The 26,726-nt window shown below is 38.8% G+C and overlaps 1 protein-coding gene across 1 annotated transcript in view; it reads left to right on the forward strand.

Moving 5' to 3' along the window:
- Window positions 1–625: 625 nt before the first annotated feature.
- Window positions 626–26,726, forward strand: part of LOC150075469 (GTP-binding protein Di-Ras2-like) — a 49,502-nt gene continuing 23,401 nt past the window's right edge. The window contains exon 1 of the mRNA XM_090389094.1: window positions 626–837. The gene's annotated coding sequence lies outside the window, so the exon portion shown is untranslated. The remainder of the gene's footprint in view (window positions 838–26,726) is intronic.

A 26,726-nucleotide genomic window follows, 5' to 3' on the forward strand; every position in this document is an offset into this window, starting at 1 on the left:
CTTCCGATAGTTATAATCAATTAATAGTTTAAAATCATTTAAAATAATTTAAAATTATCGTTTAAAAATAATATTTAATTTTAATTACATTTCCATCGCTACAGACGTACTACAAAGAACGATTGAAACGGCTTTTGGTCAGTTTGATCACTTTACATTTTAATTACGCATCTGATGAAGACCCTTACGTGAACAATCGAAACGTTGACATTAATACTGAACAGAGAAGGATGGAATTCGCTGCGGTCACGCGCCTTGTAGTTTTTAACGAGTCAGAAACAGCGACGTATTGCTTAGAGCGGTGAATTCGGTCACACAATCGACTTTGTATAGAAAAGACGGTCAATTTTCTTACATAAGCTAAGGAATCTCACGTTTGGTATTCATGCACCGCATCAGCGAGTACGCTCGATCGGAGGAAAGAGCGAGAGAGAGAGAGAGAGAGAGAGAGGGAGAGGGAGAGAGAGAGAGAGAGGGCGCTCGCGCAGGCCCCGAGAAAGCACCTAGAACATGAAATGAATGAGTAGAAAATCGATAGTACCTCGGTTGCCCTTAGCAACGCAGACGTCACCTGCGTCCAAGTCCACACTCGATTGTCGGCGATGCAGATGCGGTCGCTAGTGTACGCAGCAAAATTTCCAACGCCACCTTAGCGTTCCTGAGTTCGCCACTCGGTTCGTTTGGCTGTCGGGAGGTTGCTTACTATCCTGGAGGGTTTGGGTATGTTTGCCACGAGACCCGAGCCACATGCCGGCCTAGCCATCGTGGCCTTCCGCCTTCACTAGTCCAGCGAACGCCACAAGCATCCGCAGGAGATCTTTCCACATTGCAAACGAGGTATTTTCGTTTTTTCTTTTTCTATCGTGCATTCTCACTAGAGTAGGGTGGGACGAAACTGTGGGAATCTTTGTACTGTTTATGAAAGACTCGTGATGAAGAGAGAGATAAAAGAGGTACGCTCATCCACCGCGCTACCACGTCTCCTATAATCGGGCGCCGTATTACTGTCGCTTTCAGGTTTCCCCCATTGACAGTTACGCACCAAATTGAGTCCGTTATTGTCAAAAGGACAATGCCGATCAATATATTTGTTGTGCCAATTACGTCTGCCCCCCTTCGTGATGTACACTTCGGGTGGTGAAAAATCGTTACTCCGTAAATCCTGAGAGTTCTCAGACGCCATCGTAAAGGTAAAAGTGCGGGCAATTACCGCGGTTTGTTTTTCATCTGTTGAATTCGCGTCTTTGGCAACGGGCAGACGACCAGCGGCTTGACGTAACAATAAAGAAGCACGCTCTCGGCAAACGATGATTCTGCCAGCAGATAACAGAAACAAACCATAAAGATGATTTCACCATGACAACGGGCGATGAAACAGACATAAAAGTCCATTTGTTGCTCTCGGATCGAGCTTTATTTCGTATGCCAAAGAGGTGCGAGACTCGTTACATATTTAAGCGATTACCCGCGGCGACACACTCTTAACGGGAGCGGGGTGGCCGGGGATGAGGGTAGGGTGGTCTTAATGACAACGTCTCGTAAACTGAGGTTAATTCTCCGAGCGGGTGATGCGTTAGAATATGATGAAAAGAGAGACTGGAGGTCTCGTAATTGCTTAACCTCTTCTTTATGCGACCTCCTCGAATAATGCGAGGAATTTTGTCCATCCCTCCCGACCCCTTGTTAAAGAAAATAAGAATCTTAAGAAAAAATTCTTCAAAAAATAGAACTGTTTTAGTGAAAAAGAAAGTTTTAAGAAGAAATCTTAGGAGAAAAAGATTTATTCTTAAAATTTTATGAAAATAGATACAATTCTTCAAGAAATGTTTTTTCTTTATTTTTTTAAAGGCTTGGTTACTGTTTTACGAAGAATTTTCATTTTTTTACTGATTTTTCGAATTTTTGGGCGATTTTTTCTTTTTTTTTTTCTTATTTCAGATTTTTTTTTTCGATTTTCGAGATAAACAGTATTTTTTTAAGACTTTTCTACTTTCTAAAGACATTTTTCTATTTTTCTCGATTTTTTCTATTTCCTGAATATTTTTCTATTTTTTTAAAGTTCTTTTTCTATTATTGACGTTTTTTCTATTTTCTAGAGATTGCCAAAGAGGTGAGTTATTTTCCTATTTTTGGGGATTTTTTCTAGGTATTTAAATTTTTTTCGTTTTCATTTTTCTACTTTTAGAATATTTTTTCTACTTTCTGTTTTTCTTTTTCTTTTTTCTGTTATCCTTCATGAAAATATCTTATATATTTTCTGAAGATTTTTTTACTTTCTGAAGAAAATTTTCTGCTTTTCGGCACTTTTTTTCTATATTTTTGCTGATTTTTCTAATTTTTCAGATTTTTTTCTATTTCCTGATGATCTTTACTATTTTTGATTTTTTTTCTAATTTCAAGAAATTTTTTATTTTTTAATTTTCGAGATATATTTTCTACCCCATCGATATTTATTAAGATTTTTTTTCTATTTAAATTCCTTTCGTGTTTCTTTTCTACTTTCCGAAAATATTTTTCTCCTTTTTGCCAATTTTTTCTTTTTTCTGAATATTTTTCTATTTTTTTAAAGTTCCATTTTTCACGTTTTTCCTATTTCCTAGAGATTATTTTTATATTTTGGAGGATTTTTCTAGTTATTTAAATTTTTTCCGTTTTTATTTTTTCTGCTTTCCAAAGATTTTTTCTACTTTCTTAAGTTTTGCTTTATGAAAATGTTTTTTATATTTTCTGAAGATTTTTCTACTTCCTCAAAAAAAATTCTACTTTTCGGTGATTTTTTCTACTTTTTTGGCGATTTTTTCTATTTATTGTAGATTTTTCTATTTTTCACGTTTTTTCTAACCCACTTGCTCAGTGTGACAGCCAATCTCCAATACTCATGATGGCAAGTCCAGTTTGATGTGTCAAGCAGTGTCGTCTCGGAACTATGGAGGCAGTTTCAGGAGACAGGAACCATTACAAGAAGAGCGGTCCAAAGTCGCCCGAGGGCTACATCAACCAGAACAGATCTGGCTCTAATAGCAAGACAGAACCCTACAATGTCCTGCCCTGTCCTCAAGACGCCCTTGGGCCTCGAATTGCACGCGGACAACCAACTCCTGGGTCACTGGAGAGGTCTGTGCTGGTGGAAGGATGGGATTTGTTGCCACAGGATCTTAGAGACACCCTTATATCGAGGTTCACCGCTGTTAGGGCTGTTTAGCCCTTGGAGGGGAGCATAGGCCATACTGATGTCATGTGACAATGTTTTCGAGCATCTTGTATCGACTTCTGTAATGAGTCCTTTTTGGTAATTCTTATACAACCCCCATAAATGTCCCTTACACCTGTCCAAAGTGTCTCTGTCTCCTCATTTCATCGTTATTCTATGGCACCCTACATGTTCTCTTAATTTTGTTGAGCAGTGCAGACCAGAACTCCAAAAAAAAGGTCTGCACGTGCACAGTTCGGGGGTGCATCCCCCCCGTATTCGCGTCATCACCTCATACATGACTTAACCCCTTTCTACTACACTATCGATGAACAAATACCGAACTTCGCTCCCATTTTTGGAAAGTTGCCATCAGAGATGATGGCTATCTAAGAAGAAATGATCCATGGATTTAAGAAAACTCTCCCCGATTCTTAGAAGTGAAGAACACTTTGAGTCCAGAGATGCGCTTCTGGCATGTAAAGCACGAGTTCCGTGACATAGTGAGCCAGTAATTGAGCGACGTATCTCTCCATCTGCATATCACGAAAGCCCCTTGACATTTAAGTGGAGTGAGAGAAAGATGGTGGAGTGTCCATTAGGGAAAATTCAGGACACGTTCAAAAAGAGCAAAACAAAACAAGGGCGGCGTTTAAATTTTATCCATTTTTATTAAGAACGAGTTTTTATGCCTTTCTGAAGTCTTTGTGTGTTTATTAGAAATTCGTTTTTGAACATGAATCCAGCTATTAAACATCCCTTATGTTGGCATCTGTTTTTGGTAAATGAAATGAATGAACTGTCCTGTTTTAAAACGCTGGCTCTCGGCCATAATCACATTCATTTACGCCTTTTATGTCGTCGTAGCGTTGACTTAAACAATAGGATAGAAACTGGGTTAATGAGAAATATTTTTATTATTCGAAAGGAGCTCCAAGTTACGCGGAACGTTACAAAAAAAAAATCCCACTTTTCAAACTTTATAAACTCGTTCCAAAAGAATGCGATTTTACCCATGAATAAATCGACTGATTCCATGTCTGCATTGTTGCGCGTCTGTGTTGTTCTGATATCACGTTATCGATTGTTTTGTTGTTTAAAAACTTGACTCCGATTGTTTAAAAGGTCGTCTGTTGGATTATTTGAAAACTCGACTGTTTGAGTTTTCAAATTCAACAATCAGAGTCCACTTTCTAAACAAGATTCTTTGACTGTTTAAAAACTGGACTCTTTGATTGTTTAAACACTAGATTTGAGTGTTTAAAAACTTAACTGTCTCATTGCTTAAACATTCTTAAACTGTTTGATCGTTTGAAAACTCGACTATTTAATTGTTTGGTTAAAAACTAAACTGTTTAAAAAGTGGACTCTGATTATTTAAACTCTGGTTCTTTAAAAACTTAAACTCATTGATTGCTTAAAGACTCGATTCGATTGTTTGATTCTTTAAAAATTCGACTGTTTATTTAAAAACTCCACTGTTTTCATTGTTTTGTTAAAAACTTGACTTTTTTATTGTTTGTTTAAAATCTCGACTGTTTGATTGTTTAAACACTCGGTTTGTTAGAAAAGTAAACTTTTTAAAAAGTGGGCTCTTTGATTATTCAAAATCTTAACTCTGGTTTTTTAAAAACTTAATCTCATTGGTTTCTTAAAGACTCGACTCTTCGATTGTTTAAAAATTCCACTATTTGATTGTTTAAAAACTTAAACTGTTTGATTGATAAAACTTCACTGTTTAAATCTCGACTTTTTGATTGTTTAAACACTCAGCGGTTTGATTGTTTGAAAACTCGACTACTTGATTGTTTAAAAACTGGACTCTTTGATCGTTTAAACACGTACTTTAATTTTTTTTTTAATTTGAATTTGATTGTTTAAAAACTTATCTCTTTGATTGCTTAAACAATCGACTGATTGATTGTGTAGAAACTGGATTGTTTGTTTTAAAACTAAATTGTTTGATTGTTTGATTAAAAACTAAACTGTTTGTTTAAAAAGTGGAGTCTTTGATTATTTAAACTCTTAACTTGAGTTGTTAAGAAACTTAAATTCATTGATTGCTTCAAGACTCGTCTCTTTGGTAAAAAAAACTCGACTGTTTGATTGTTTAAATAATAGGCGGTTTGATTATTTGAAAACTCGACTACTTGAAACACTTACTTTAATTTTCTTCTAAATTTGAATTTGATTGTTCAAAAACTTATCTGTTTGATTGCTTAAACATTCGATTGTTTGATTGTCCAGAAACTCGATTGTTTGTTTCTAAATTCGACTGTTTGATTATTGGTTAAAAAACTAAACTGTTTGTTTAAAAAGTGGGCTCTTTGATTATTTAAAATCTTAACTCGAGTTAAGATTGATTGCTTAAAGATTCGACTCTTTGATTGTTCAAAAACTCGACTTTTTTGATTGTTCGGTTAAAAACTCGACTGTTTGATTGTTTTAAAACTTTACCTGTTTGATTGACTAAAACTCGACTGTTTGTTTAAAATCTCTACTGTTTATTTAAACACTCGACGGTTTGATTATTTGAAAACTCGACTAAAAAACTGAACTGTTTGATTGTCTAAAAACTCGACTGCTTGTTTAAAAACTCGGCTTTTCTGATTGTTTGGTTGAAAACTCGATTGTTTGATTGCTAAACCTTGATGATAGATTGCCGAAACTGGACAATTTGTTTAATATCTCGAACTGTTTGATTGTTTAAAAACTCGACTCTTTAGATAGTTTAAAAAATCTAGACTGTTTGGTTAAAAACTAAACTGATTTATTCTTTAAACACTCGACTCTGCTTAAAAATTTGAGCGTTGATTTTTTAGTTAAAAACTCGACTGCCTGAAAACTGGACTCTTTTGATTGTTCAAAAACTGGACTCTTTTTATTGTTCAAAAACTGGACTCTCTTGTTGTTCAAAAACTCTACTTTTTTAATTGCTCAAAAACTGGACTCTCTTGATTGCTCAAAAACTGGATTCTTTTGATTGTTCAAAAACTGGACTCTCTTCATTATTCAAAAACTGGACTCTCTTCATTGTTCAAAAACTGGACTCTCTTCATTGTTCAAAAACTACTTTTTTTTATTGTTCAAAAACTGGACGCTTTTGATTGTTCAAAAAATCTAATTTTTTGATTGTTCAAAAAATCTAATTTTTTGATTGTTCAAAAACTGGACTCTTTTGATTGTTCAAAAACTCAACTTTTCAACCAACGACTGTTTCATTGCGTAAAAAAAATCCAGTGATTATTTAAAACAACGAACCAGCAGAAATATATGAAGATAAAGAGAGAAAGGATAAATAGAAAGATAAATTTAATCGTACTACTGATGCAATTAAAGCGGATCTTCGATCGTCGTACGTGAAACAGATTTTGGGAGATAGCTACCATGGTTACAGAGCTACAACGACTCCAAACAAGTTCATTTTTCGTGTTCCATAAACAGACAAAAACATTGCAGGCGGAAGAGAAAGAAAAAGGGGTCGCTAACCTGTGCTAAGTAAAGAGAAAGAGAGCTCGCAAATGCTTCTGGCAATCTTCTGATTCTAGAAGCAACCCGGTTGTTTTTCAAGTGCTCTCTACAAAATGTACTTCCACGATGGTCGACTCACAGAACACACGGGAAAAACAATTTTTTACCAGAAGGAGAGGGCTTTGCTTCTCCTACATCATAAATCCAACATCTTAAGAAACTAGGTCGTGTGGAGTAGACAAAATATCCACGTTCGCGCAGAAATAAAAGAACGAAGGCGGATGACATCGAGAAAATTGTTGTGATCGAGTATTCTAAGATGGGGGTACTGCAATTCATTGAAGTGGTTCAGTCAAAGGTAGCGAAATGCAGAGAGAGAGATTGGAACACAAAGATGTACCTGAAGTGATAGAAAACTTACCATCCAGAAGGCATTTACGATATTGCGATCACTTCCTACTTCTCTCATAACTTCCGGTTTATTTCCATACTTCAGATTTAGTGAAAATAGGATACTTGAAAGCCTGTATACTAATTAATGATACAAATCCGGGCGTATTCTGGACCATTATTCATTTGCTTACCAATTCATCCCAAAAAAATATAGTTGGGTTGAAATTGGCACTGTGTGCTGGCCAGTGCAAAGTTCTGACATTATTCTCTTACAATCCTTGCTTTGTGACTTTGTTGTCGCATTGGAAGGTGCAAGGTCCGGCTCCATAAAATTGGCATAATGTTGCGGACATACAGGTACAATTTAGCATGCAACTTTGATGGTTTCATGTACTGCAATGGATCTAGTGAATACCACGATAACAACCCCTCTCAACTGGCACTTCACATAACGTACACAGGTTGTAAGCGCTGTTCAGGCGTTCTCCACACCTGAACATACTGGAAAAGATTCACTATCCTAGGATCCACTTTACTTCTTTTTAACATAAATCTTCCTCCACTGTCATATGGAGTTGTTTTGGTATCGCACTAATTGAAATATATAGATCTGTAATTTGATGTAACATGCAATAAGTCGCCTTGATATGGTGCCTTTCTTAAGTTCAGGTTCAACAATTTCTCCTCCACTTTCCGCTCAGTTATCACAAAATCATTTAGCTCCCTGTATAGTGTATATAGTGTATAGTGTGTTCGTGTCTAACGGCACCAGGGGTTCCCCCCATCTCCGCGTTGCTTTCATTGTGGGTGTAACAGTTCACTGTAAAGGCCAGAGATTTAAAAGTGTATGAATATTGTATGAGTGTAGTGTTGTGTATCGTTGTTCTTCTGGCCATTTAGCCGCAGGATCCTGCTGGAGCCCAATGTAGTAGTAGTAGCAGTGGCATGTGATGCAAGAAAGCAAGTGTATAAGCTTATACAGCATCAGCCAAAAAAAAAAAAAAAAAAAAATCACACCATACCCTCCAAATGCCTGTCCAGTTCCTCCTTAAATTTATTCAACCTATCAACTTCCACGACAGATGGAAATTTGTTCCAGCAATTAACCACCCGCTGGCTAAAGGCAAATTTCCGCACATCTATTCTCCATCTGTCTTTTCTTAATTTGAATTTATGCCCCGATTACCACCCTCTGTCTTAGGTTCGTAATCTGAACAAGTGGAAGGATCCCATCAGAATTCAGCGTGCTCAACCCATTCAAGGCCTTATACACCTCAATCAGATCACTGCAATTTGCAGAACTTAAGCCTTTCTTGGTAAGAGGAGGTGCCTAGTCTCCAGCCACTGCAATTTGCAGAACTTAAGCCTCTCTTGGTAAGAGGATCCCTTCATTGCCCTCACCAATCTTGTTGCCCTTCTCTGTACACGCTCAAGTAAATCTATATCTTCCTAAAGTGAGGCCTCCAGACCTGTACGCAGTACTCAAGGCGTGGCCTGACCATTGCCTTATACAGAGGGACAATAACCTCCTTCTCCCTGCTAGCAAAATTCCTGTATATCATTGACAAAACCCCATGACCTGCCCAGGTAGCCTGTCTGCATTGCTCAGTAAACGTCATATCTGACTGCACAATTGCTCCCAGGTCTTTTTCATTTTCTACCAACCTAAGTGTAGTACCACACAGTTGGTACGTTTCTCTGGGGTTACTTCTACCCATATGCAGTACTTTGCATTTGTCAATGTTAAACTTCAGTTGCCACTTCTTAGCCCATCTGCCCAAATTATCTAGATCCTGTTGCGGTAGCACACTGCCATTACTGTCATTAACAACCCTGCCAACCTTTGTATCATCTGCAAACTTCGACATTAAGCCTGATATACCTTCATCAATATCATTGATGAAGGTATATCAGGTATACAAAACAACAGTGGACCCAACACCGAACCCTGTGGGACTCCACTAATAACATTAGTCCAAGAAGAGCAGCACCCATCTCCTCCCATCAACCATCCTTTTATCCATTGTAGCAACTTACCCTTAATACCATTCTGCTCCAATTTGTACAATAGTCTTCCATGCGCAACAGTGTCAAAAGATTTCCTGAAATCCAAATATATGATATCAAAATTATTTTTTGCATCCAGTTCATTTGGAAGACTATCATAATATCATAATATCCACATCATAATATCCTATCAAATTTGTCAGACAAGACTTTCCTTAACAAACCCATGCTGTGTCTGAATTATTGCTGCAGTCTTGTCTAGATGATCCTGCAATGCATCTTTAACCAGCGACTCCATTATTTTACCCGGAACAGAAGTTCAAATAACTGGTCTGTTTGCAAATGAATCCCCCTTTGTGAATTGAGGATACATTTGCACATCTCCAGTCCGTGGGGACCTCCCCTGAGTCCAAGGATGTTCTCATAATTATGGCTAAGGGTTTGCTTAGTTGCTTTGCCGCCTCCTTTAATATAACTGGATAGATCCCATCCACCCCGGGTGCTTTTCTTATGTTTAACTTCAACAATTTCTCCTCCACTTTGCTTTCAGTTATTACAAAATCATTAAGTACCAATAATCACTCATGTGTGAATGTAGATGCAAAATACTCATTCAGTTTGTTTGCTATCTGAGCAGGATCATCAACAGTCGAACCATCGATGTCAAGTGGACCAATCAGATTCATCCCCTTCCTTTTAGAGTTTATATAAGTAAAGAAATCCTTGCTGTTTTTCTTAGCATCTTTTGCCAAGGATTTCTCGTAATCTGCCTTCGCCTGCCTAACCTCTTTTGTGACCTGATTACAGACAAGCTTTTATCTGCCATAGTCTTCTGATTCGCTTGATAATTTATATGCATCCCATGCATTTTTCTTCTCTGTCACGAGTCTCATTAGTTCATTTGATAACCATTTAGGCCTAAACCTTGAACAATATTTCTTAATAGATTTGAAACTTTTAGTAGCATCCACGATTAATTCCTTGAATGCTTCCCACTTAGAATTTACTGTTGGTAGCAGCGTCAGTTGATCCCACTGTACAGAACTGTCGGAGACCACTGTAGTCACCTTTACGGAAGCAAAAACCCTTTCCTTTACCCCTGATGGTAATTAAATCTTTAAGTAAATCCCACATCAGTACACTGTGATCACTGCCACCTAGTGGTTCCTTTATCTGCAAATTCTTAATACACGAATGATCACTGCTGATAACCAGATCAAGAGTATTACTCTCTCTGGTTGCCTCTATGTTGTCACACTATGCCTCGTGGAGAAAGACCAAGTACACTAGTATTGAAATATTTACTCTGGCTGGTCCTGCCACCTAATTCCCTGAAATTTCAGTGGTTAGGACCTAAAAAAAAAATATATATATATATATATAATAAAATAAAATTTTCCCTCAGTGGGGGTTAAGAAAATTGAGCAGAAACGCCAAATGAGTTTAGTGTGAACTCATTTGGATCCTATTCGATTTTGAATAGGATCTTTGTTATTAGGATGTTTCGGAGGTCGTCATAAAGCTGGCAATCATACATTGGGTGTTGCCAGCTCTCCAGACCACCGCAAACACAGATATGGTCCTCTTCAATTCCCAAAAGGAAAAGATTGGCATTGATGGAATCATGTCCGGTGAGAAGGTATGCCGCATGGAGTCCAGGTGAGAACCATATTGGGAAACCTTAGGGTAGACCCTGCCGACGTCAGGTATAATCTTTCTGGTTATCTCTCCTGTATGGGAGTTTGTTCATCTCTCTTGCCACACCTGCAGCAGGTGAGCGTAGAGCCTCTTCTTTTCAGCGGTGCGGTTATTTGCTGGGTCAGTTGTTTGTCCGAGACAAGTCCTTGAGGTGCCCTTTGCCAGATGGTAAAGTAATCCGTTGCCCACAATCTCCAGGTCAAGGGGGAGAACTCCAGTCAGGACCTGTAAAGTGTGGGTGCTCACCGTGCTGCAGGCACGAGAAATAAACAGTAGAATCGATTTTGGGTTGAGTCGATGATACGTCGGTTGACTGCGGTAGTAGCCTTGTGATGATAGGTATGAATATGGCTTTGTAGAAGATATGTAGCGTACGCCGACCAAGGCCCCAGTCCCTTCGAGCCACCCTAGCAACGAGGGCAGTATATTTCCTAATCTTGGTTCGGATGTTTTGTAGGTGGTCTTTGAAAGATAGGTTGTGGTCTAGGATGACCCCTAGATACTTGAGTCGTTTAGAGAATTTTATTGTCGTCTGGTTTATCTTAATTTGAGGAGGCCGTCGTAGGTCCAAGTTCCCTTTCAGAAAGGCTGAGTTTGTTTTTTCTGGTGATATTCTCAGGTGATTCTGTTTTGCCCAGTTCTGCAGTAGCTCCAAGGCCAGGTTCGCAGATTCTTCCAGTTTTGCCCTTGACTTCGCCGAGACGAAGAGAATGAGGTCATCGGCAAATGCTTGAGCATCCACTTCTCCGAGGTCTGAGACGATGTTCCATAGGAATGGTTCCAGGACCGAACCCTGAGGGCAGCCCCAGTGGATGCTTCTAGAGAGGGTCTGATAGGGCGCATTCACTACTATGAATCTCTTGGATAGGTAGTTCTGTAAGGTCTGATAGAGTTTCTGGGAAGATTTGCCGCTCCAAGTCTGGCCAGGACGCTCGGCCACCAAAGTGTGTCGAACTCCCCAACGAAGTCCACAGAGATCACCAAGAAGTATTTTCTGTTGCAGTTCTCCACTTTCCCCAGGAGGTGCTGGTGAGCATCTATGGCAGAATGACCCTGTCGAAAGCCGAACTGGTTGGGCGTTGTTAGTCCTGCAGTATTGTAGTGATGTGGAGACAAGCAATGTAATAGGCGCTCGAAGAGCTTGCTGACCACGGAGAGCAAGGCTATAGGCCTGTAATAGTCTGGTAGGATAGGCGACTTGGAAGGATTTTTTAGGAAAGTTTGACATTGGCAACTTTCCAAGATGTTGGGAAGGCTCCTGCCTGGAGGCATTTGTTGTAAAGATTTAGCATCAGGTCAGGGGCATGTTCCACTGTCTTTTTAAGAATTTCTGGTTCTAGCAGGTCTGGTCTGGCCCTGGGCATTGGTTTCCTATGATAGTTGATGCTGCTGCAGTTAGCTCCTCCCTAGTGAAAGGCATTTCCATTGCTTGGTTATTGTAGGTCGCATTATCTTGGCACATTTTCTTCTGATTGTCAGTCTGCAGTTCAGCTGGTGGTCGAAAGACCACATCAAGAATATTGTTTATGGTGCTTTCCCAGTTTGTAGTCATGGCACCTTGTGTAGTTCTAGTAGTAGTGACAACCTCCCCCGAGGGAGCTTGTTTGTGGTGATCTTGTAGACCACCACCCAGGGATCGTTATTGCCAGTTGTTGTGACCAATCGCTGCCAAGTCTCCTGTTTGCAATGACGTATCTGCGCAATGTAGTCATTTCTCGCTTCTCTCTACTGCTGCCGTAAGGCCTCCACTTCTGCAGCTGGCCAAGATCTTCTGGCCCTTTGAAAAGCCTTGCGTCGGATCTGTGTTTCCTTTCTAAGGTGCTGCAGGTCCCGGTTCCACCATGGCACTGCACCTGGGGCTGGGTGTTTCCTAGGTATTGCAGCTTCACAGGCCTGAGTGATGAGGGCTGTTGTCTTCCACTGAAGGAGTTCCGGATTGCTAGTGCTCTGTAGTTCGGCATTATGTTCCTGTAAGGCAACTGAGATTTCAGTCTGGAAGGTGTCCCAATTTGCTTTCTGAATAGCGTACCTGTGCTGTATTTGTCTTGGTACTGGGTTCCTAGTTAGTGAGCAGGTAAACTGGAAGGTTATGGCACTGTGGTCGGAGGTGGTCCAGGCATCTTGGACCGACCGCCCAGTAATATTGCTGGCTATGTTTCTGGAGGCCATGGTGACATCTATAGTTGACTCCCACAACATATTGCAGAAGGTCGGCAGGTTGTGTGGGAGGTTTAATACAGTTAGTGGTGCGTTTGCCAGGAACTCCTCTAGTTTTTGACCGTTTAGCTCCCTGTTAGAATTTGACAATTTTGCACAATATATTTGCCATTTCCCTGACAATAGAGTTACCAACAGTAACTGACAATAGAGTTACCAACAGTAACTGACAATAGAGTTACCAACAGTTCAACCAGCGCCGAGAGCTAATGGGGCCCCCATTTTAATTCCTTCAAGGGCATCTACCCTACTCTTCAAACTCTCATAAATGCCCACCAGAACGCTGAGTTTGCGCTTAATATTTTCTTCGACTATTACGCGGATACGAGTCGCATTGGCAGTGTATTAACTGGAATCTATAGATGTAATTTGGGGTAACCTTACAAGTTGCGTTGACTCTTTCTAACGAGTTACCTTAGTATTGTACTAATTGAAGTCTATATATCTGTAATCTGGGGTATCCTTTACAGTGAGGTGTCATTATGTTGCACTATTTGAAATGTATCGATCTGTAATTTTGAGTTTTTAAAATTACAAATTGATTATTGCAAAAAGATAATAAAATAAAAATTAAATTAAAATTAATCTTCGAAGCGTAGGATCAATCTTTTTTCTTTCTTTTAATCCACTTGCGTTAAACGTATCGAAAAATAACAAAGAAGAAATGTGACTTTGTTAAGTGAATGTGGATGGAACAGCAGAGAGGCAACTTTGTTCAAACGACAGACCGCTGTGCTGTTGACCCCTTCTTGATAACACGGCGAAGTAATTTGGAGCTAATTAAGAAAGACGAATTCACTAATGGCCTGTTAGAGAACAGATTACTGTCTGCTTCTTTCTTTTTTTCCTAAGGAGAGGATGTCTCGGAAGCGCTATCGTTGGAGTGAGAGCCACTGTCGGTTGACATTAGTCCAGGGATTCGGGCTTTGATGTCTGTCACCACGAACAAAGCAACTGGGAATTGCTGTTGGTAGATAACAATCCCCGCCGACCTAACGTTTTATGTGACTTTCTAAGGCAGTAATGACTTCTGGGCGCTTTTCGGGGCCATAGTACCAGTTATTCTATTTTCCGAATATAAGAAGACAAAGTTCTTTTTATTTTTGTATATAAATATATGTAGATAAAAAAAAAAAAGATGTTGAAAACTAGGCAAGCAACCAGTTTTCTCCCTTTAAAATAACCCTCAAGTCACACTTCTATTCAATTTCAGCAAAATTCGTCATAGCACTTGGCATCATAAATACCAAACGATAAAAATATGCTTTTAAAATTTCGCATCACAAATAGCCAAACGATTACACAATGCTAAACATCGCATCACAAATACCAAACGATAAAAATATGCTTTTAAAATTTCGCATCACAAATAGCCAAACGATTACACAATGCTAAACATCGCATCACAAATACCAAACGATAAAAATATGCTTTTAAAATTTCGCATCACAAATAGCCAAACGATTACACAATGCTAAACATCGCATCACAAATACCAAACGATAAAAATATGCTTTTAAAATTTCGCATCACAAATAGCCAAACGATTACACAATGCTAAACATCGCATCACAAATAGCCAAACGATAACACAATGCTAAAATCCAAGAAATCAACCAATTTTTTCCTTGTAAAATAATAAAAATGAACTCATCCTTGAGCTGAACTCCTCATAGCTCGCGCTGGTGACATCACAAATAGCCAAACGAAAAAGATGGTTCAGATAAAGCAACCAACCAACCAATTCCTCCTTTCAAAATAACCCAAAAAATTAACTCTCGCGCTAAATGGCCGTTTCAACTAATTTCGTCACAGCTCATGCTGGTGACATCTCAAATAGCCAATCGATAAAAAGATGCAAAAAAAAAAAAAAAAAAAAAAAAACAAGAAACCAATCAGTTTTCTCTCTAATATAACGCAACAATTAACTCTCACACTTCCGGTAACTTTCCGCATATTTCATGTTGGCTCGCGCAGGTGACATCACAAATAGCCAAAAGATAAAACAATGCTAAAAACCAACCAATGTTCTCCTTTTAAAATAACAAAAATGAACTCACTCTTCTGGACAGTTTCAGCTGATTTCGTTATAGTTTGCCCTGGTGACATCACGAATAGCCAAACGATAAAAAGACGCTAAAAAAGTAAACAATTTTCTTCCTTTAAAATTAAAGCAACAATCAACTCACACTTCCGGTCAGTTTCTGATTGCGTTGCAGCTCGTGCTGGTGCCATCACAAGTAGCCAAACGATAAAAAGATGCTAAAAAAGTAAACAACCAACCAATTTTCTTCTTTTAAAAATAAAGCAACAATTAATTCACACTTCTGGTCAGTTTCTGATTGCGTCACAGCTCGTGCTGGTGACATCACAAGTAGCCAAACGATAAAAAGACGCTAAAAAAGTAAACAATTTTCTTCCTTTAAAATTAAAGCAACAGTTAACTCACACTTTTGGTCAATTTCTGATTGCGTCACAGCTCGTGCTGGTGACATCACAAGTAGCCAAAAGATAAAAAGATGCTAAGAAAGTAAACAACCAACCAATTTTCTTCTTTTAAAAAATAAAGCAACAATTAATTCACACTTCTGGTCAGTTTCTGATTCCGTCACAGCTCGTGCTGGTGACGTCACAAATAGCTGAACTTTTTATGTCCATTTCGAGCGTTTCTTTCTTTCAATCATTTCTGTGTTGCTCTCTTCCGGTTGTAATAACTGCGAGGAATTATTTTCTTGCTACGATCTGTTGGATTTATTGGTGGGCGGTTCGATCATTAAATAACCCCTAATAGCGTACCTCGCAGAGTCAATAATGACCTTGAAGACTGGAAAGAGTAATAGAAAAATGACAGAAATTATATCAAATAAGAAATAAATCACTGGAAAAGAGACAAAGAAAATGGCACCTATTAAGACGGGAAGTTACTGATGACGTTTTTAAATCGTAAACTTCGGCGGAACGAAGTTTTCTGACAGCGTTCGGTTAACTTGAATTACGTCGTTTTTTTTTTTTTTTTAATCCTGGACTGTTTTAATGACACTTCGCTGTTCATCAACTAAAAAAAACCCAACATATTTCAGTAATTGGACAGAACAATTATTAATAAATGATAAAAAAAAATTGAATTTTCTGTCATATACACTTCGTGTAAAATTTATCAGATACCGATCGCTCAGTCAGAAACGGTGCCAGGTTTATGTACAAATCTATATGAAGCAGGAAGTCAAATTCCAAGGGCTGGGATGTGCAATTCAGGAGACCTAGCGGTATGGTAGTTTCCAGACCTAGCGGTATGGTAGTTTCTCCACTAGTGACCACAACCAGTTATCTTCGTATTGCACTAATCGAAATTTATAGATCTCTAAGGTGGATAACTCTCACAAAAGCTGTCTTGGTACAGCACTAATCAAAATCTGCAGATCTTTAATGTGGGTTACCTTCACAAAGAGGTTCCTTAGTATTGCACTAATTGAAATGTATAGATTTATATGTTGATAACTTCAGAAGGAATTTTCCTGGTGCGGCACTAATCGAAATCTGTAGATCTGTAATGTTGGTTACCTTCACAACGAGTTGCCTTGGTATTGCACTAATCGAAGTCTATAGATCCGTAATGAGGCTAACTTCGGAAGCAGTTGTCTTCGTACTAGCACACTAATCGAAGTCTATAGATCTCTAATGTGGATAATTTTCAAGAGTTGTCTTGGTATTGAACTATTTAACGTAATACGTATATAACAACAGTTATCCTTAATAATATTGAAATTAGCAATACAGTGTAAGATTTAATATAGAAAACAATACACTACAAAGTAAGATTTTTTATAAAGCATTGAAAAATTTACAAAATTTTCCGGATCCGATGATTATGTGAAGAATTTTTATGGACCTTTTTCACAACGTGGCTGAGTTAGTCGGTCTCAGGCGAGGGCTGCATGGTTTTTTATCCTGGAAACTTTGCTTTTTTTAAAAAAAACAGAAAATCGACCACAGAACACACGCAATAGTTGCTAATGCTCATAAAACACTACTACTACTACTACTACTACTGCCCACTCCAGAAAAATAGATGCAACCCCAAGATCATGATGGAAGCACCATCGTGTTTGACTGTAGACACTAAACAATGTGGCACCATTTTTTCTTCAGTTGGTCGTCTAATATGAACTCTAAGTGGATCCAAAAATTTCAAATTTGGATTCATCCATCCACAGTACATTTACTATTCTTCAATTGTTTAATGTTGATGGCTCTTATTCCAATCCATCCGTTTCTTTTGATTTTCCGGTTTTAATAATGACATGACCATCAAATCCAGCTTATTTAACACGAAGTTTTAGAGTGGATGGAGACACGGGAGTTTTTCTGTTCCACTCTAAAAGAAGCTGGTCCTATTAATAAAAACTTAAGAAAATAAAACATGATCCCACATTTTTACACGAGAGTACATTTTCAGCCATTGGAAAACGTTGAACAGAACTAGAATCACAAATCCAAATTCAGACTCGACTGTGCAAAAATATATTCATTTAACGTGGATATCACGTGAAACATACAGCCTAATGTTACCATGCGATTACCACATCTTCTTCTCCCTGCAAGACGCACTCAAAGGCTGTCGCTTTCAATCAGACGATGGACTGAAGCAGACTGATTTTACCAACAATCAGCCGAACTTTTTCTACCTTTTGCTTCGTAATAACATAAAGCGATCGATTTTTCTACTACGTAGTGTCTGTTTACTTTTAATTTCAGAAGATCTGCTTCATCTGCCATCCGTTATATTTTAATGGAAAATAACTCAATGGAATAATTACCCAATAATACGAAATATTCCAGACATCTCACTCTAAATTCTTAATGTCTTCTGCTGCGACTCTTGTTTGTTTACATTGAGGACAGAAATAAATATAGGGTGGCTACATATTCATACAAACAGTCAAGAGTAATTATCGTACAGCCGATTAGTAATTATATCACTGTTTACTTCTGTAACAGTGGGCATACAGAAACCAACTCACACAGGTGTCTGGAGGGATGTATACATTCGCCTGTACTCATGCTACTTAAACGCGAGGAGAAACTGATTATGGCGTTTAATATTCGAGTCCGAAATTAATTAAGCCGCTCGGGTAACTACAGTTTGCTAATGTGGGCTGCTCTGTGTCTATTAATGATCTTCTAACTGCTCTCCATCTTCCTCTTTGATGATCAGATTAAAGTGGAGCAGATGAGAAAGATGGAGATTGGCAATTACCTCGAAAAAAAAAACGTATTTAGAAAGTAACGGCTTTACCATAAGGTTTTGATTGGTTAATTACACATGGGGGATAGTCGATGCAAACTAGTAGAGATTTTTTGAAGCTGATATCAACGTTTAACGATCGATGTACACTACAATTCAGTATTAACGATTTGGTGAGAGTTTCTCCAATTTTTCTACAGTCTTTCACGTTTTTTTTTCTCATTCCAAAAGATAGGGTAGAGCAGTTTGAGCAGGTCTCCCCGCAGCCCTGATCTGGATTATTTATTTTATTAAATATTCTTTTAGCGACCGAGTACGCAGGTATATCAAGGACTGGAGATAGCTATTAACCAATATTCCAGAAAGGTGCAGAAGACTCCTGAATGTGGTAAAACATTGTAGAAGATTCCTGAACGTTGTAGATGAGTCTAGAAAGTGGAAGTATTGTTTTAATATAGAAGATTGTAGATGATTCTAGAGTGTTTTGCAATAATATAGATTGAGGAGTAAGGGCTGTAGCTTTATAAAATCGAACAGCCATCAATCAGAAAGAGTGTTTGGTGTACGTTTTGTGTGTTTCGTGACAAAAATGCAAGAAAATATTGGCCAAAAACTAGATGTTTCATTTAAAGGAGTACAAACCACCATTCGAAGATTCAAGGACTTGGCCAGTTTTAAGAACAAACCACGATCAGAATGATCGCGCATAACAACAGAAGCACAAGAAAAAGACCACAACGTTTCTAGAGAACCTGAAATCCGTGCTGAGTTCCACTGGAACAGAGAAACTCCAAGTCTACATCCACTCTAAGACTTCGTCTTAAACAAGCAGGACTTCGTGGTCGTATAGCGATCTGAAAACCCTTAATAAAACTGGAAAATCGAAAGAAACAATTAGCTTGGGCTAAGACCCATCAACATTGGACAGTTGAAGAGTTGAAAAACGTACTGTGGACGGATGAATCCAAATTTTTAATTTTTGGATTCGAGCGTCAATTTCTTCAATCAACTGAAGGTGCCACAATGTTTGGTGTCTATAGCCAAGCACTTTGGTGATTCCATCATGACTGGGGTTGCTTCTGTTTTTGTGGTTGTGGGTGACATTGCCAGAATTGAAGGAATTTTAGGAAAATGAGGCAACATCTAGACTTGGACTTTGTGGATTAAATTTTATATTACAACAAGCTCTTTCTGCGCACTATTTAGATATTAATATTCGTTTAATAGAGACGCAATTTATGTTTCTTTCTTTGTTTTATCCTTTCCAGACTGGGAGTATAAATTTTCATTCAAATTCCCTCATCATTTATCGGTCCATGGTCTGATTACCAAACACCCTAATAATATAGTAATTTGCATATTTGTCCGTGCACAGAGGTAGTAATAAATATTTAATCTTTCTCCCCGAAACCATTGAAATTCTCCAAGGAACAGAAAATAATTAACATTTCAATTTACCACAAGAAAACACTGCTGTTTCCGATATATTGAGACAGGTGGTCCATTAGACATGATGGATGAGGGTATTTCAATTCGATTTAAGCCCTCGGGACGCATTAGAACCGTACAAGGACAAAATAGAACAATCATTTGCATATATTTATTGGAACACTGGTCCTTCCATGAATACCAAACAAAAACTGCCTCTTTATTCTCTCTCTCTTTCATCGAAAAACCCGTTAACAACACGCTAATTACATCCAATCTCTTTTGAGGGCAAAACTACAAAAGTCTTAGTCAAAATTCGAGTTTGAGGTAACTGCAGATAGAGGGCGCTGCTGTGATTGCTCATCAATTCATTCATGAACGAATATGAAATATTAAAGCGAGCATTAGTTCTCTTTAAAACGAATACGGTTATCTTTGGTGGTTTGCCGATCGACCGGCCACTAGAGGTCGCTGTTTCACGGGTGCTGTAATTATGTTGTCGATGGAGTTTAATCCTGGGTGGAGAATAGAACTGTCAATTTATTTTCGAAGTCACATATTCAGCGGATACGTTTTTTTTCCCCTCCCCTCTTTTCCAGGAATACCCGGTTGCTATGGTAACCAGTTATGGCTCTTCTGTTGAAAAGGGGAACCATCTTCCCAGTTACAGCGAAAGATTCGTTGTCACAGACATCCCACATGTACGGATGTGTTACTATGGTAACGGGTTTTGACTTTTTGAAGTTGTAAGTGGAAAAGAGAGAAAGAAAAAAAAAATGGTGCAAAACCAAAGGGACCAATAAATTCTTTGCATGAAACTTTGCACTAAAGAAAGATTATTTTTGTACTGTGGCTGTTTTTTTTTTTGGTTTTTTTTTTTTGCAATTTTTAAATGAAATTAGTTAATTTGTACGTTTTTTAGGGTGGTTTCAAGTATGATGCAGCTGGAGAAAGCAGCTGACTAGTGTGACTTCTCAGTCTGTATTAGCAAAGAATAATATTGGATGTGATCAGAGCTGGCATAAACCAGCTAATGGTCTTTTGGTAACCAGAGAAATGGATATCTTAAGGGCAGGAGTCTTGAATGTGCATAAACCAGCTCTGAACACATCGAAAATCATTAGTTGCAACAATACAGAATGATTGCAACAATACAAATACTTGTATTGTTACAACCATCTTCTTCTTCCAATCACATAGTTCCCTGAGGAGCTGTAGTGGCAACAAATTCCTCCAACTGCATCGATCATGTGCTATACGACCAGCATTGCAAAATGTCACGCCCAACTGATCCCATCCTTCCACCTAGTTGCAGATCTTCCTTTAACAGCAGTTTTTTGCAACCATACTATTCAACAAATGGCTACAATCAAATGAGTAATTAGGATATTGGCCTGAACTCCTCCATCGGTACAGTAAGCAGTGGGGGTGTGTATTCTATTTATCACTAACATTTATTTGGTAGAGTAAGTAGCGGGCGTGAGCATAAATTACATCGTTCATGATTTCGGTTCTAGCTGTTCGAAATTTAGTAGGTTTACACATAAAACATCTTTCGTGCGTACGCAATTTTATTTTATTCCTTTTTCAGTTTTATATTTAATAAAGGGGATCGCGAGCGAAATAAGTTTGCGCGCCACTTGATTCTCCAGGGCCCTGGCCTTTGTTCAAAATTTCGGTGCGGATATTTAAAATGACTAATTTTCAGTAGCCCCGTGGCGTGACCTCACTGCATGATGCGATATCGTCACGCTAACAGTAAGCCTTCCAGTTTCACACTTTAAAAAAAAAAATGAAAAAGTGAAACAGAACTTTTTTTTTCTAATTAGTCTATATATATATATGTCCAAACGTTGCATAAAACTTCCGGCAATCTACATTTTATGGGCCACGTGGGACTATCTCGTGAGGAAATGGACTATGTACATTTCTTTTATAGTCGTAAAAAGCTTAGCACGTGCATATTCTCTTGGAGCAGACGATGTTATAAGTCATTTCTTTTCTCTTTTTTTCGTCTGCTGCGAAATAACAATGGACGTCACGCGAAGTGAAGATTTCGACAATTGTTGGATTAACAATGCAGCCAGTGAAATGTTTAAAAAAAAAAAAAAAAAGAAGCAGACGAGATTTAAAGCAACAGACGAAAAAAAAAAGATAATTTCAACGTTTCAATAGTTTCTTTAGGGTTAGAAGCCTAATCAAAAGATATAAATTGACTCCTTTTAATTTTCGTTTTTAGATTTTTTTTTGGGGGGGAGGGAGGGAGAAGGGGTTGGTGAAAGTAATAAAATATGCATGTAATTACGACGCTTATTTTGCGGACAATAGATTATTTCGTCATAAAAGCGTCCTTTTTTATATTAAATGCACAAGAACGCCACCCTGTCTTTTGGTCATTTATCCAGCACGCCGCGTATAATTGGCTAAAGCGAATTCAATACATTCTTGTGCGTGCAGGTTTGTTATGAAAACCGCGGATAATACCATGTAGGCAATATCCATGTAGTGATTGACGTTGCCCATGGCAACCAACAAAACATAAATGATAAATATCGGATCCCGTTGGGCGGGAAGAACACTCGCTTGGTGCGATGAACCTCTTATTATAGATTCTTTCGCCACTTCCTGCGTGGCCCTTTTTTTTTTTTTTTTCTTTTTTTACGCGTAATAAGCGAAGAAAAATCGATCGTTTGGTTTGCTTTGAAATTATGTTAATTTCCTTGACCCCCTTTTCTTACGTCGTTTGGTAAAAGAAAATTACGTGGCTTCAGATAAATCACATATTTGAAGGGCACTTTCCCGCTGAGATGTGGCCCGCGCCGGTGCCCCTGACATTCATACAATATAATCCCACTTGGAAAGATATATGAGTTTAAAAGTATTCATGCGCAGTTGTCGGTTAATAAGTACAAGTGACAGCTGATTTCGAGGTTAATTCCTGTAAACAATGGATGTGAGACAAAAGAGCAACGCTTTGAGGTTTGCCTGGTAGATTTCTCTTTTGGCACCCTGCCAAGTATTGAGCTGGTCTTTTGGTAATAACCAACATGGGATGCAGCTGCATACAAGCGAAAATTGAACAGTCACTTTTTATGACATTATATTGCCAGCATTAATATGTCTGACCTTGTCTAATGTCTGCTGGGTCGTCCAGACATCTGTGAAGAGTTATCGAAGTTCCTATTGGTTTACTGAGGATTTGTTTTCCTACCATCCATCCAACCAAATACCATCGTATGTGTGATACTGTCTATAAGATTGTTAATACACTGCTCTACAAAATTAACAGACCTCGTAGAAAACGTGGTGGTAACTCATGCATATTGGGATGAAGCTGGACATAATTCAAGATGGTCGAATTCAAGATGCTCGAAAATATGGTCACATGACATCAATACGGATCCCCTCCAACGGCTAAACAGGCTTGACAGCACTGAACCATGCTCGATAGATGTCTATAAGGTTGTGTGGCAACAAATCCCATTCTTCCACCAGCGCAGATCTTGGCTCACCAAGTGACCGAGTATTGGATGTCGGTGTGCAATGCCACGCCCAAGGACGTCCCACATTTGTGATCGTGTATTTAAGTCTAACTGTAAACTATCGTCTAACTGTCGTGCTGGCCACGGCAGTCGTTGGATATCTTCAGTTTCAAGATATTCCTCCACTATTTGAGCCCTATGTGCAGTGGCATTGTTGTGCATGGAAAGAAAATCTGGGCCAACTGCATCCACAAAAAGTCGCACATAGAGTTCGAGGATCTGTTCTCTGTACCTCTGTTAGGATGTGTTCTTGGTACCTTTGGTAACACCCATTCTTCAAAAACATGAAGAGGGCTGTGGCAGTTGATCATTATTCCGATTCATATGAGAACACCACCTCCACCATAAATGTCTCTTTCTCTGATGTTGGGGGATGGTACCGCATTCCTCTCGGTACTATTTTGCAGGCTAAAATGGGACTCATCAGAGAACAGAACTGTATTCCATTTAGTAGGGCTTCAAGTCTCAGTGAGCTCTGCAGTGGTTTAGGGTTAATGGGCTTCCTTGCGTAGAGTCCACTTGAATCGAGCCTTCTTAATACAATCCAGTTGGAAATGTTTTCACCTGTGGGCACAGTAACCTCAAGGAACAATTGATGAGAGGACATCGTAAGGTTCTGGCTTGCTGTTAGAATCAGATAATGGTCTATTCTGGTTGACTTAGTCATCGGGTGACCTTGGTCAGCTCTTCTTGTAATGGTTCCTGACTTCTGAAACCACATCCATAGTGCCAGGAGGACACTGCGTGGCACATTAAGCCAAACTGCCTGCGACTAACTGGCTTCAAGTTGTCCAAAGATCCGCTATCTGAAAGAATCATCTAAACGACAATGACTTGCCATCCTGAGTACTGGAGATGTGGTTGTCCCACTGAGGAAACCAAAAAGCGAGAAAGAAGGGATGTGGTCGCAACCCGTGTTTTTATAGGCATCAATAATTTGCATAATGGGCGCCTCTGTAAGGTGGTAGATCGATTTCAGTTGGATACTCGGAATTTGTATGCCAGACTGCATATTACATCAAATATCCGCCTTCGATGTCAACTGTGGTTCAGTGCTGGCCCCACTGGGCAATGACAAGACCCCAAAGGGCAATTGCCTTATACCTTTTGTATAAGGCAATGGTCATGCCACATCTTGAGTACTGTGTATACAGGCAATTTAAGAAGGATGTAGATCTGCTGGAACGAGTACACAGAAGGGCGACGAGATTGGTGAGGGGAACAAAAGGGTGGTCTTACCAAGGAAGGCTTCAGTTCTGTGAATTGCAGCGTCTGGAGGCTAGGCACCTGTGAGGTGATCTGATTGAGGTGTTTAAATCTTTGAATGGATTGAGTAAGATGAGATTCTTCCTCTTGTTCATACGTGCACATGATGGGGGATTAAATTCAAACTGTGGAAGGATGGTTGCAGGATTGATGTATGGAAGTTTTCCTAGAGCGAGTTGGACATTGATGGTTGGAACAAACTTCCATCTGTCGTTGTGGAGGTGGGTAGTTTGTATAAATGACAGGAAAGTGATCGTCCTGATTATTTCTAACCATTTCTGTGTCTCTACTGAGGAATCTTAACGAGAAAGAAGATTCGGAAACCAATTCGGCATCATTTAACCTTTGAAACGCGACCGTTTTACGAAGAGTTTACGATGCGTCTTGGCGGTATCGATTATCTGCCGGAGTAGCGGCGAAACGAGCGACGTTAGCAGACGAGATAAACATTGAACGTGTCAGATTATGTGCACACATCGGCTACAGATATTCCTCCCCAGCAAGAACAACATCCCCACCACATTTTCCAGGACAGCGGTTTATTTTTACTTGGCAGAAGTCCGTTGATGAGAACAGCAAGGAAAACGCATCCACCTAAGACCTGCTCGATCGTTTTTCCCTCATCCGGGAGATTTAGAAGAGAACCTCACCCAACACAATGGTCAATTAGTTATGAAACAACAGTAATCACTCCTTGTGTCCTTTGAATAGGGATTCGTGTCTTCAATTTGCCATTCGGGTTTTTTTTTTTTCCATCTAGTCCTTAATCTGACGCAGTCAAATGGTTCTTTTAAGTATCCTCTTCTTGTCTTCAACTGGGGCAATTAAGATGTCCATTATCCTCTCGCTTAAATCGATGGAGTCGTAAACATCCCAAAAAACTGATTGAAGGAAATTAAGGAATTCAAGAAGTTCCTTCACCTTTTTGGCGTTTATGTCCAATGAAATCGCAGAGGAATTCACAACAATTGAGAAAAGTTTAGCGTTTTTAAAAGTATTCGATTTTAATCAAATTTTAAACTCAAAACTTCGGGGTTAAGTTGAACATTTCTTTTTGATGGAGGAGTGTTTGTGGTTTATCGACTGCAAATGTCCTTAGAAATATTTGAGTTCTTTGGAATCTTTCTTTTTAGAAAAATAAAAAGAATATTCGATAAAATGGGAGAAAAATTGTCACAATTGAGTACAGTGGAGTTCTGAAAGTTGTCCAATTCGTGTGGAAGTATTAACAATAACTTAGCGGGCAGACGATATTCGCAGACGCGTATTTGTATTGTCTTTTGGCATCTAAATCGCGTGATTTCCCGATAGACTCGTTTTTATTGATTTGGGATTAGAATATGGAAATGCTGTCATTTCAATAAGTTTGTGGATGCATTTATTATGGAACGCGTGTTCAAGGAGAACAAGATTTGGATGAATGGACCAGAAAGGATTTTAGAAGATGTTTTTAGTTGGAGTGCGCGCAATTGGTTCGGGGATGAAGTTATTGCTGGCAAGTGTTGTTTGGGTTACCCAGCTGGTATTAGCATCTTTCTTGTTGTATGGGTAGAAATAAAAAAAAGAAGGATGACAGACAGATGGTAGAAGTAGACTAGAAGCTGAGAAAGAGTGGGCAGGGCAGTAAAACGGGAGACAAAAGAGGCGAATATATTGAAAACGGGGGGGGGGGACAGGAGAAATGACAGAGAGAAGGAATGAAAATAGAATGAAAGGAAGAAAATGAAAGGGACAAAAGAAAAGAAAAGAAAATGAAAGACAGCCAGAGTAAAAACAAAGCATGAACGACAGAGAGAGAGAGAGAGAGAGAGAGAGAGAGAGAGAGAGAGAGAGAGAAGAAAAAAAGAACGAAAGAAAGTGAAAGAAAGAATGAAAGAGAAAACAAAGAAAAAAGGCTGGAAATAGCCAGAAGAAAAGGAAGAATGGAAGAGAGAGAGAGGGAAAGAAAAAATGAAAGAGCGACAGATGGAAAGGAAGAATGAAAGCAAGAGACACATAGAAAAAGAAAGAAGGAATGAAAGACAGAGAGAGAAAAGGAAAAAAGAAAGAGACGGGTAGAGAAGGAAAGAAACACTTAAAGAAGAAAAGAAAGATTGAAAGAGAAAGAAAGGAAGAATGAAACCGAGAGATAAGGAAAGAAAGAAGTAATGAAAGATAGTCAGAGAGAGAGAAGAAGAAAGAAAGAGACCAAGAGAAAGTAAAGGAAAGAAAAAAAATACAGAGAGAGAAAAAAAGAAATAATTGGAGACAGAAACAGAAGAAAAGAGAA

Source organism: Mastigoproctus giganteus, chromosome 14 (genome assembly GCF_048544385.1).
Source record: "Mastigoproctus giganteus isolate SK-2022 chromosome 14, ASM4854438v1, whole genome shotgun sequence".
In the NCBI taxonomy this organism is placed as follows: Eukaryota; Metazoa; Arthropoda; class Arachnida; order Uropygi; family Thelyphonidae; genus Mastigoproctus; species Mastigoproctus giganteus.